The sequence below is a fragment of the Lissotriton vulgaris genome, chromosome 6 (genome assembly GCF_964263255.1).
Source record: "Lissotriton vulgaris chromosome 6, aLisVul1.2, whole genome shotgun sequence".
Taxonomy (NCBI): Eukaryota; Metazoa; Chordata; class Amphibia; order Caudata; family Salamandridae; genus Lissotriton; species Lissotriton vulgaris.
The window spans coordinates 1240456217-1240468361 of NC_141694.1; the positions used below are offsets into that span (position 1 = coordinate 1240456217).

The window sequence follows — 12145 nt, forward strand, 5'->3', positions numbered from 1 at the left end:
CCCTCGCTAAGCAAGCAAGCAGGCTACTAGGCACTGGGCAGACGCCTCACCCAGGGGAGATTTCCTGTCAGGAACACGCCACTCCTGGTCACACAGCAGTCCTTCAAATACTCTTTGGAGCACTCCCTTCCTTGGACATGAAGAACCTAGCACTGGAACAAAGTGAGGTGGTTTGGATTCCACTATATGGTTTAAATCTATTTATGAAGTTCGATCAAACTAGAAATGAATCGATGAACTATCACAAAAACTCACAAAACTAACTTGACTTACACTGGAATTCATGTCAACCCTCTTTTATGTCCCTAAAATTGTATATATGCATTCACAATAGTATTATCCTACACATCTCAGCACCTCTAAGGAGACTCAGTAGAAAAGGGACAGCAGAGAAACAGAAAATAAATTAAGGATTATAAATGGTTACCAGCCAACCTCTCCCTCATCCCTTCCAGAAAAGACCCCTAGGTCAGTCCTTTGTGGTCCACCCCAAGGGCCCTTCACAAGTCTATCTTTGCTCCATGCCTAAAGTGCAATCAGCCTGAAGTTGGTCCCAGATAGTCCACAAAGACCCTAGCTAATTCCGGATGGGAAACAGGTATACTTTGCCCTGGTGTTTAACACTCAGTTTGGCTGGGTAACCCACATTGGTCATCAGACCTCTTTTTGATCATTCTTTCCATGTGTATTAAGTTCCTAGTCACAATACCAACATGATTGGCTTTAGCAAGGGGTATAAGGAAGTGAGTAAATATGCATATGCCCAGTATGGATGCAGTATATAGAGAATGTATGAGCGTGACACACTGTTTGGACAAACACGGAAACCGGTATATGGTGACTGAGTATTGGACCAGCATGAATGGGTCATTGCATCACCAATGACACATGAATTTCACAAAAGGAATGCTCCATTGTATTTTTTTTTTAAATTTTAATCTCTTCATTGATATTGCAAGAGGTTAAGAGAAACAAAATATGTACAAACAAAAGTAGATAACACCAGTTAACACATCATTTACAACAGAAAAACACTGATATTTCAGTTTGCAAAAATGTCTCTAATAGCCAACCAACATCTTCCCCAATTCTTATCCAAATAAATTAATCCAGACTTTCTCTTTTTTCTTCAAAGAGTTAGGACCCCTTAGTCTCGCTAGAGCAATCTCCATTGTATAAATTTCCTTTACTAGACTCCACCACTCCATTGTATGAGGAGGATCTGGCGATATCCAAGATCTGGCAATAGTTAGTCTGGCACAAGCAAAAATAATAGAAATAAGGTCTCTATTGGGACAGTTCACATCCTGGATATCTAATAAAATCAGATGAGCAGATATAGGTGGGAAAACAAGCAATTTCATATTAAGTATCATTTCTAATCCTTTCCAAAAGTTAGTAAAAGCGGGACATGAAAAAAGCATATGCTCAATGTTTGCAGCTTCTAAGAAACATTTAGGGCACCTGGTGCGCTCATTAACCTGATTTTCTAGAGCCCAGCTAGCAATCCTTTCTGGGTGTAATAAAGTTGACAAACCGTACGATATGCTTGAAGCCTAATGTTAGAAGAATGCACCACTCTATTGATTTGAGTGAGTGTAGTAGAGATCTGTTTGGCGGAAATGTTAACACCCAGCCGATCGGACCATTTAAGAGCCAATTTACCACAATCATCTTTTTTATCTTTGTTCAAGTTATAATAACCTTCACTAATAAGTGACTTAGTCCGTTTTGAATACACACATTTAATAATGTCTGATTGCTGAACTTCCCTGACTTTCATCTTGTGAGCGATAAAATCATGAATTTGCATATACTTGTAGTACATTCCATCATTCAGTTTATATATGTTTTTTAGTGCTTCAAATCCTAAAAAAACGTTAGTGCCATACATATCCCCCAGTATGATTATGCCGTGCCTTGTCCAAGCTATTCTTGCCCCATCCGAAAAGATTCCAGGTAATCCAGGGTTCTCCCATAATCTTAATTCTGCATTAAAAAAGGAGATTTTCTCATGTGCCATTAGTTGTTTCCAAATTTGGGCGGTGTGTCTAGCAGTCTTAAACTTAACTCTTTTAAAATAGTTAGGGTCGTTTACTCTAGAAAGAAATTGATTGCTATCTTGAACTAACATAAACTTATGATAGAAAAAAGGGTTTTCAGTGCATAGTAAACTCCGCAAATGGCCAATAAAAGAGGAAAAAAAGTACAGTCTGAAATCAGGGAAATTTAGACCCCCTTTGTCAATTGGGAGTTTCAGCTGATTAAGAGCTCTTCGCGCTTTCTTATAGCCCCAAATAAAGCTACTACATATTCCATCGAGTTTTTTGAAAAAAACAATATTAAGACGCAAAGGGATTGATCTATATAGGTAAAGAACTTTAGGTAGAATTTTCATTTTTATTAAGTTGAGACGACCTACAAGACTTAATGGAATCTTGTGCCATTTTTTTAAAGATGCCACTGTTTCTTTAAGAAGCAAGTCATAATTGAGGGTTATAACGTCTTCTAACTTGGCCGAGATCTTAACACCAAGATAGGTAGCGTTCTTACATATACCCGATACTATTCCTGTTGGCTTATAGTTTGCGACAACCTGAGTTTTTTTAGCGTTTAGTTTATAACCGGATACCTTACTGAATCTTTCTGCTTCTTTAGTTATAGCCGAAACAGCTTTAGACACATCAGTAGTAAATACAGCGATATCATCCGCATACACTGTGATTTTTAAGCTGTTTCCCTTGTAATTGAAAGAAATAATATCGCTAGATATTAACAAAAGCATTAAGAAAGGGTTCCAATGACAAAGCAAATAGCAGGGGCGACAAAGGGCACCCCTGCCTCGTTCCTCTTTCTATTGAAAAAGATGCAGAGCTTTTGCCCGCATAATTAATCGTGGCCATTGGGTGATCGTATAATGACTGGATCCAGCCAAGGTATCTACCCTTAATACCGTATACATCAAGCACAGCCCATAGATACTCCCACCCCACTCGGTCAAACGCTTTTTCAGCATCAAGAAAAATCATACCGAGTGGGGTGTGGTTAGTGTTGGCTATATCAAAGGCCGTAATGGCCATATTGACGTGGGCCGTGGTGTCTCTACCCATAACAAACCTGTGCTGTTGCATGTTAACAAGTTCTGGCATAAGGGGAGCCAGACGGTTTGCTAGAATCTTAGCAAACGTTTTCGCGTCTGCATTAATCAAAGATATCGGCCTGTATGACCCGCATTCCTCTACAGGTTTTTGTTTTTTCAACAAAAAAAATGATCTTCGCTGTTCGCCATGAAGGAGGGGCAATTCCAGTTTCCCCCATTGAATCAACTAATAACTTAAATAAAGGAAAAAGTTCTTCAGAGCAAATCTTATAAAGTTCAATGGGAAGCAGATCTTCCCCAGCCGCTTTGCCCAGAGGAAGTGAAAAGAAAGCCGTTTTGATCTCGTCTAGTGTAATCTCAGAGCTAAGCAGATTGACGGCTTCTTTTTCATAGTCTCCATTCAAATAGACTCTCAAATAAGACATTATATCTTCTTTAATTGGGCGATCTTCGGGGGTATATAAATTGTGATAGTATTTGGCAAATTGTTCTAGAATCTCATCTGGTTGATGGTACATAATCGAGTCCATGCCCTTAATTGATTTGATTTTAGTTTTAGCTTTCTGGTCTGCTACCTTATATGCTAGGACTTTGCCAATTCTATCTCCACTTTCATATTGAGACAAGTGGAATTTATGCATTCTGGCGCTACTCTTCTCTCGCAGGAATTTTTTTGTCTCTGATTGTGAATCCACTAGTTCTAATTTGATCTGAAGGATGTCATTATTAGATGCCCCCTGCCGGAGGGCTAGAGCTAATCTTTTTTCCAATGACAATATATGTAGGTTAGTTTGTTTGAGAGTGTTGCATATTTCTGCATTTTTCCGAAATACATATTGCTGAGCAAAGCCCCTTACACTAGCCTTACACGCTTCCCATACTGATATGATTGCAGCCGAGTTCAAGTTTATTTCTATAAATTCTTTTATATGTGCTTTCAATTGTGATGTAAATAGAGGATCTGATATTAAATATCTTGGGAATGTAAAGCTGCGTGCGTCTTTCCTAATGCTGCCAATCTTTATTGTCAAAAGTATAGGATTGTGGTCTGAGGTTATTCTAGGGCATAGTTCAATAATACATCCATCAATGATTCTATCAGTAGCCCAGGCTAAATCAATTTGAGAGCAAAGCTTATGAGGATGTGAATAAAATGTAAACCCTGCTACATTGGGGTGAATAGTTCTCCATACATCCTTCAAATTATGTATGCGGCTTAGTTCCATTATGGCGGCCCTTACTTTACGCATCCGTGATGAAGAAGCTTGCCTAGTAGAGTCCTCAGCATAATTCATCACGCAGTTAAAATCCCCCATTATTAGCACTTCACCCTCCCATTCAAGAAGTTCTACATTTAATGAGTCAAACATGTTCGGGTCGTCTATATTAGGCCCATAAACAACACCAAATACATATTTACTGTTCTCATATTGAACTTGTGCTAACGCCCATCTGCCTTTTGGGTCAGCAGCAGTCTTTATAATATCTAGTATGAACTGCTTTTTTTTTTAATATGGCCACTTCCCTGATGGAGGCACCTAGTGTAGAACAAACAATAAGATCATAACCTAGTTGACTCAGTAATTTCCTGTCTTTAAATCCAATGTGTGTTTCAGAAATTATAGCCAGATGAGGTTTATACATGTATAGCTCTTCTTGAACTAGTCTACGTTTTTGCTGACTATTAAGACCTGCTACGTTCCAGGCGAGACATCTAAGCATTGACATTGTATATTTTAAGTTGATTCAAACAATAATAGTATCTACTCAACATAACATACTGCATATTCATTTGTATTTTATTTTGTTTAGGCTGTCCTTTATTACCTCTTGCAATAATTTTTCTTCCCTTACAAACCTCCCTACCCCCCACGTGCCCTTCCCTACCCAACAGAACTCGTCCCACCCTCTTTCCCCTTTGCCCCCCCCTTTTGACCAACCCAGTGGGTCAGTGCCACCCAACCCTCCCTTCCATTCTCCTGGATCCCTCCCCCTGTACCTACCCGGAAGCATCCCCCTATCTTCTGCTGCCGCTTATGGGGCAGCCAACCAGAGAGGATTCCCTAAGAGCCCCAACCCTCTGTATTGTTCTCATACAGAAAGGCAAATGGCCCAAAACTATATAGCAAGATTCATAAGAGAAGGAGATTGCCCTAGTCAATTGTAAACACATGTAGCACTATTTGCAGATTAGCAACATAGCAAATTAGGTTAGTGTATCTTTTTTTTTTCCTTCCCCCCTCTCTCCTTTTTTTTCCCCATTATGTTCTTAATTAAGATTTTGATTTTGAGTCCATTTTCGAAAGAAAGTGTTCCGCCTCTTTGACATCGTGAAAAAAATAGTTATGGCCAGACATAGTAACTTTGAGACGGGCCGGTTCTTGTAAATAAACCGTTGCTCCATGAGACTTAATAGGGTCAATCAATTTACGTAGGCCCCACCTTTTGTCCATAGTTACTTTACTCAGATCTGATTTTACAAAAAAAGTTAGGTTATCAATTGTCACTGGAGTTCTTGGTCTGGCTTTCATTGAAACTGCTTGCCTAAGTAAATAATTGCCAAAATAAATTAGAAAGGGCCGTGGGTATTTGCTCTCCTGGGTTCTGGGGATAATAGGAAGTCTATGTACTCGCTGAAGTTGAGAGTCCCAGTCCCAATCGGATAAATCCGGAAAAGCTTTTTGTAGTATTTGTACCATACAACCCCTGGCGTCCGCTCCCTCAGATCCTTCAGGTATCCCAAAGAGTCGTAGATTCTGTCGCCTCTGTCGATTTTTCAAATCTTCAACTTTGCTCTTCAGAGCATCTATTTCTTCATTATGTCGATCCGATGAAGCCGTAGTGGTGGCAAGCGTTTCCTCCACTTCAACAACTCTTTGTTGAATTTCCTCAATTTCTTTTGTTACGCCACTCAGTTTGTTAGTGACTTCATGAAGGGAGCTATGAATTTTAGTATTATCCTCTCGTAGTTGTCGAAAATTGTCTTGTACCTCTTGGCGATAATCCATCAGTGTTTTTAAGATTAAATCCAGAGATGAGGCATTGACATTACCATTACCAGCATTGGTCAAGGGAGAAGCCAGTGGGGGGGAGATAGCAGATATTAGAGCTGAATCACTATGGAGTGAAGTAATTGCAAGAGGTTTGTCTTTATGAATATTCCCCATACTCCCAATAGTATCGATTTTGCCATCGAAAATATTTCCATTAGGAGGTGTATTCATAGGAACTGGAGCAGAGAGATCAGTTGTAGGGGGTAGCAGCGAGGGAAGAGAGTCTGAGCCTGTACTAGATAGGGCAGTGCTCCCGAGGAGGGTAGTCTGAGGGTTTTTTAATTTGTTCTTTTTAAGGCTTTCATCTGCAGCAAAGTTATCAGCTGGTAAAGTCAGTGATAGTTTTCTTGTTTCTTTTTTGGAAGCTTGAAACCATTTACCCAACGGGCTCTGATCTGTAAGTAATTTTCCTCCAGCAATGGTTGGTATTAATGTGTTTAATAAGGTTGCAGGGATTATATTTCTCCCCCCTTTCTTAGTTTTATTTTTTGCCTTTCCCCTTTTTTTACAAGTTGAGGATCTGTTAGTCTTTAATTGCACAAAGCTATTTACTATCTCCTCACATGTATCCTCTCCCCCCTCGGTATCACCTCTCTCAATTATCTCCTCATATTCTGGATCATCAAAGTTTGCCTCCAAGGTTATCTCATTATCAGCGCCATCATTTCCATCGGCGCCATCCGCGCCATCAAAAAGATTGTCTTTTTTCTCATGAGTTATGATCGGATCTAAGCCTATTAGAGAGTGAGGAGATTGAGCAGATTGTAGACCAGGTTCCGTAGTAACATCCGTAATATGGGCCTCCGCCACAAAGTTCTCGTTATGTTTAGCCTTGCCTAGCTTGTCTGGCTTGTACATAGCACTCCTATCCGCTGAATCCGACATCGTTTTTCCTTCTTTTCCTTCTTTATCAATAGATTTATCAGATTTATTGGTGGATATTCCTATTGTTTCATTTTTATCTTTATCTTTGTCTTTGTTTTTAGTAGCTGTTGTGGTAGAGCTAGTTTTGTTGAACGTATCTGGAGAAAGTTGGATAGCATGTTGTTTGTCAAGTTGCCTCTCTGTATGCCGGGGCATCCTCGCTACCACTGCTGGTGAAATTGGTTTAAAAATTGGGGAGGTCTCTTCGCCCGCTCCATTTTTCATGGGAGTGCCTTTGGTTAATTTACTCTTGATGTTTTTGGGTGCCATTAGTGCAAATATGCCTGCTTTATTCCTTTAGCGTAGTAAGGCAAATTATGTAATTGTTTTTTTCCGGAGATTGCCGCACTATTTTAATGTTAGAGCTCCAGAAAACCAATAGCTTAGTGTGCCTTCTCCACCAGACAACCCGGATATCTAAACAGCCAAAACAGCCAAAATAGGCAAAATTAAACAGACCTTGATTTTCGGGGCCGGTTCCACATTCCAGTACCGTTTCTTTGACCCTACTGACAACTCAGGATAGCTCAGGATAACTCAGTTAAGCACCTCAGGTAAAGCAAACAGAGTCCCTCAAAGAAGCCAACAATCAAAAGCGTGCTTTACCTGGTGGAGTCGATCGGTTAAGGCAGCCTCTCTGACCTCTCTGACCCCTCTGGTTCTGTGGTTGTCCTCTCTTAGCACGGTCTGCCGGCTTCAAGTCTATGGGAGAATGTCAGTCTCCGCTTCTGATGCTGTGGAACGCCCTTGCCTGCTGTGCAAGTGTTTCAAACGTTCTCGTTTCTCGCACCGTTTCTGATGCTGTAGAGCGCCCTTGCCTGCCTGCACGAGTGTCCCAAGCGTTCTCGTTTCGCGCTAGCTGGCTCCTCCTTTCAACAATCTGCAATCTGCAATCTGCAGTCTCCCCCGCCAGCTCGCTTGTAGCCCTCCGAATCACCACCGAGACCGAGACTGAGCCCGAATCAAGCCGAATCCAGCCAGACAGAGCAGCAAAGCCTCGCGTTCAGACACCGAACTCCACAGTCGCAGCTCACGGCAAGGCACGGCGGGTGGAGGGTAATCAGGCTCTCCTGATAATTGTACCGGTAACTCCGCAGCTCAAGCCCCCTGCAGCAGCCCACGGCAACTCTCAGCAATCCTCGGCAGGGTACAGAGGTTCAGAGGGTGGAGGGCAAACAAACTTCCTGCTAGTCGCGCCGTTAACTTTTGTCGCTCTACAGCGCTATAAGAAACTTTTTTCGTAGCGTGCAGCACTTTTCGGGAGTTTAGAGCCTCCAGAAATCAGGTCAGAGCACTATAAAAGTATATTTCGTAAATTCGGCGCTTTCATTCCTTCACTCTTTCATTGAATCTTTCATTGAATCATTGCGGGCTCGAAGGGTCGAGGGCTCACAGCGGGAGCATCCTCTCCGTGGCGTCGTCACACCGCCATGCTCCATTGTAATTGGGGATATGTTGCTAGTTCGCCTCTCAGTGCAAATTGTGTTTGTTTCATTAGCGTGGAATTATAAAGGTGGAGCCCCCCACAGTTTGCCATGAAGCCCTTAGAATATCTCGGGTAAGTGAAAAACTATATCTTTCTGCATGAATGACTGGAGAATTTTAAATTTGATTCCCAATAGGAACAATTAATTAGCCTTTCAATAAAACTGACATTTCTGACTAAGAATAAGATACCAACAAAGGGAGTTTTGTTGTAAAAAGAAGCTTGTTCTACTTGTGATGGCAGAATACCAAATTGGATTTTAATAAACTGCACTAGTAGTTTATGAGATCAAATTAAGTTTATCTCATGATTATTGTTACGTAAAAGAAGGAGTGGACCATTTATTGTTAATATAATTCCCTCTTTTTCTTCAATCTGTTGTTTTTCTAGGTTGTGCTATTAGCACAAGTGGACTTGTAGGGTTTCAGTATTTACTCTGCATGCAAGGTGTGTTTATATACCATTTGTAAGTTTTCCTTTACCCTGAAGAAGACCAAAGACCTGTAAAGGCTAGCATAGGGGTTGACACATGATGGTAACAGTAGTATTTGTTTGAGGTTGAGTGATTCATTGTTTTTCACGCTATGGCCCAAGTTCCTTGCTTTTAACCATATCAGAGGTACTCGGTAATACAGTAGGTTTCGCGTATACCCCTAGGTATTTTTAGCTGTTAATTTTCCTGCCAAACCAACAGGACCCAAGACATAGTCCTGGCAATAGGTTTCCAAGAACTCCCAGGGTTAAGAGTGGCTTTCCTCAATTGAATCTGCTGGAGTGGCATTGTTCATACTTGAGAGTGAGATGCCGTCAAATGATGAAGCATGCCATGATAAGTTAAGGGTGAGACGAAATCTCAAAAATCTTTTGATGAGCCTGTCCAAAAGAAGCCAGAACTACAAACAGATAGCAGTGACTTTAGTAACCTCAAATGTTTTTAGGTGACCATGTAGAGAGGAGGTTTTAATTTGGGTCAGAGTCTTTTGCTCATTCAGTGCAACAGAGTGTTTAAGGTCCAGGTGAGAACCATATGCCCAGGTATTTAATGTCTGTCGATTGCCATTTCAGGCCTGATTTACCAATGACCTCGGATGTGCAGTGGACACTGAGAGGGAATACCTCCTCTTGGTCTTTATTTAGCGAGTAGCCCGCAACCTGTATCTGTTTTTTTCATCCATGATAATGGAAATGTCTTGCTGTGTATACTAAGAGAACAGCAGAACATTGTCTGCATAGGCGTCAACTACTTGTCTGCCAGAAGCATTGAGGGCAACCTTGGCTGGTACCTTCGAAGAGAGAGAACTATTGAGATACGTGAACATTGACTTGAACCATAGCTGTCGGGTGTGCATAAAGAGCCATGATCAGGCGTGTAAAGTCCTCAACCAGGTGTTATTCATGTAAGATGGCATGTAAAAAAGGCCCGGAGCCCTTATCAAAGGCCTTTTTGGCATCCAGAGATAAGGCCGCTGTTGGGGAGAAAGATAGTTTAGCGATTTCTTGGTAATGGCAGAAAGTCCTAATATTATCTACTGTCAGTCTGCCTTTGAGGAAACCTGTTTGAGAGTTGGGGAGCAGTTGTTGGATGACCGACTCTAAAAGGCAGGCTGTGATTTTTTTGTTGTTTGTTTGTTTCTTTTTATTGAAAAATTATAAACAAACAAGGCAATAAAAGACATTTACAGAATACCAGTTCAAACGAGGGAGGAACAAAACAATACAGAATCATTTGCACTCGGCAATGGGGTGGGGGGGAAGAAGGGGTGAAACAAATCAGTGCTTCATTAAGATAAAACTTCGGTAGGAACGTGGGGTAAAGGGGAGAAAGAAGCATCGGTGTTGGTTGGCACGGGGGAGAGCAGATACCCCCACGGTAACTTTTCCAGGGACCCCATATCTTGTTCCACTTCCGGGGTCGCCCCCGGGCCACGTAAACAGTTTTCTCCCTGAACATCGCCCAATCCATATTCTCCATCCATGCTTCAACGGTAGGCGGCCTCTGGGACCCCCATAGCTGCGCTATGTCTCTTTTAGCTATCATATTTCCAAGGGTCACCCACTGGGTCTCGCAGCATTGTGATCTGTTGGCTCCCACACATTCAACAAACAGCGCCTGGCTTCGGGCATAAGAGCAATACCCGTGGCCTCCTCCATCATTTTATGCACCTCATACCAAAAAGCAGTGAAGAAATGTCCCAACCAGCCCGCATCCCCGTTTACACAAACCATCTTCAGAAAATCCCATTCTGACCAGACGGGGGCCTGTAACATATGTCCTGTGGAGTATTTTGAGCTGCACTAACCTGAGACGGGCCGGAATCGCAACCTCCTTAGGAGAGGAGATCGCCAACTGCCAGTCCTCGTCGTCCAATTCTAAGCCATCCCGACTCCATGAGTCACGGATCTGAACCAGTAGGTAAGCCCTATTGTTTATAAGTTTTTTATAGATCAAGGAGATAGTGCTGTCTGGCACGTGACCGCCTAGCACCCTGTCCTCGAGCGGGGACGACTCTGGGTTCTTCTCACCCTCTGAGAAAACAGACTTCAAGGCATGGCGTATCTGAAGATATCGGAAGTATTCCCGATCATTTAATCGAACTCTGTCTTCAGTGCCTCAAATGATTTGATACGGTCCTTTACCCAGAGGTCGCCCACCTTAATGATACCGATAAGGTCCCACCTCTCAAACCTCCTAGTCCACCACAGGTTGCCCAGTCTCTCGGAAGCGAACAGTGGGGTAGCCAGAGTCATGCGGTCTTTCCATCCCATCGCATTATTTGCATCATACCACAGACGCACAGCGGTCCTCGTAGGGCCCGACAGATCCCTACCAGCTGACCTTGAATACAGTGCTCTATTATAATCACCCCCTGGCAACAACCACCCATCCATAGCGAATGCAGGGTTAGACGGACCATACATGCCATGATTAATAGCACTCAGTTGAGACGCTCAATAATACCGCTTGATATCAGGGAGAGCGATACCTCCATCATACCAAGGGAGAGTTAGTTTCGCGAGTGCAATACGGGGTCTACCATCCCAAATCAACTTCCTCTGGAGGCCTTCCACAACACGAAAATAACTAGCCGGAACAATGTCAAGGGTATTTTGGAGAGCATAGAGGAACCGCGGCAGAGACATAATTTTGAAGAGTGTAGCCCGGCCGAGTGGCGAAAGCGGGAGCTTACGCCAGCCCGCCACGTCCAATTTCAACCTATTCAATGGGGGATCAAATTCTGCTCGTAAGGAGCCACCGGGTCCAATGAAATATAAATACCGAGATATCTGAACCCCGAAGGCGTCACCTGGATGGGACAGTCACGTGGGAGAGGAGGGACCTCACCCTACAGCACGTAAAGACAAGACTTGGTCCAATTAATGACCAGGCCAGATACTTACCAAAGGAGGTCAGGATATCAAATAGGACTATCAGCGACTTCCGGGGGGATGTTAAATAAAGCAGGATATCATCCGCGTAAAGCAAAATACGATCCTCGAAGTCAGGGGACCACCGAATACCCTTCATCGAGGGCTCCCACCGTATCCATGCCGCAAGGGGCTCGAGGGCCAGGGCGAACAGTA

At 42.6% G+C, this 12145-nt stretch overlaps 1 protein-coding gene across 2 annotated transcripts in view; it reads right to left on the minus strand.

Moving 5' to 3' along the window:
• NT5DC1 (5'-nucleotidase domain containing 1) overlaps positions 1-12145 on the minus strand; it is a 1423540-nt gene that overhangs the window by 1317472 nt on the left and 93923 nt on the right. The window lies entirely within an intron of this gene.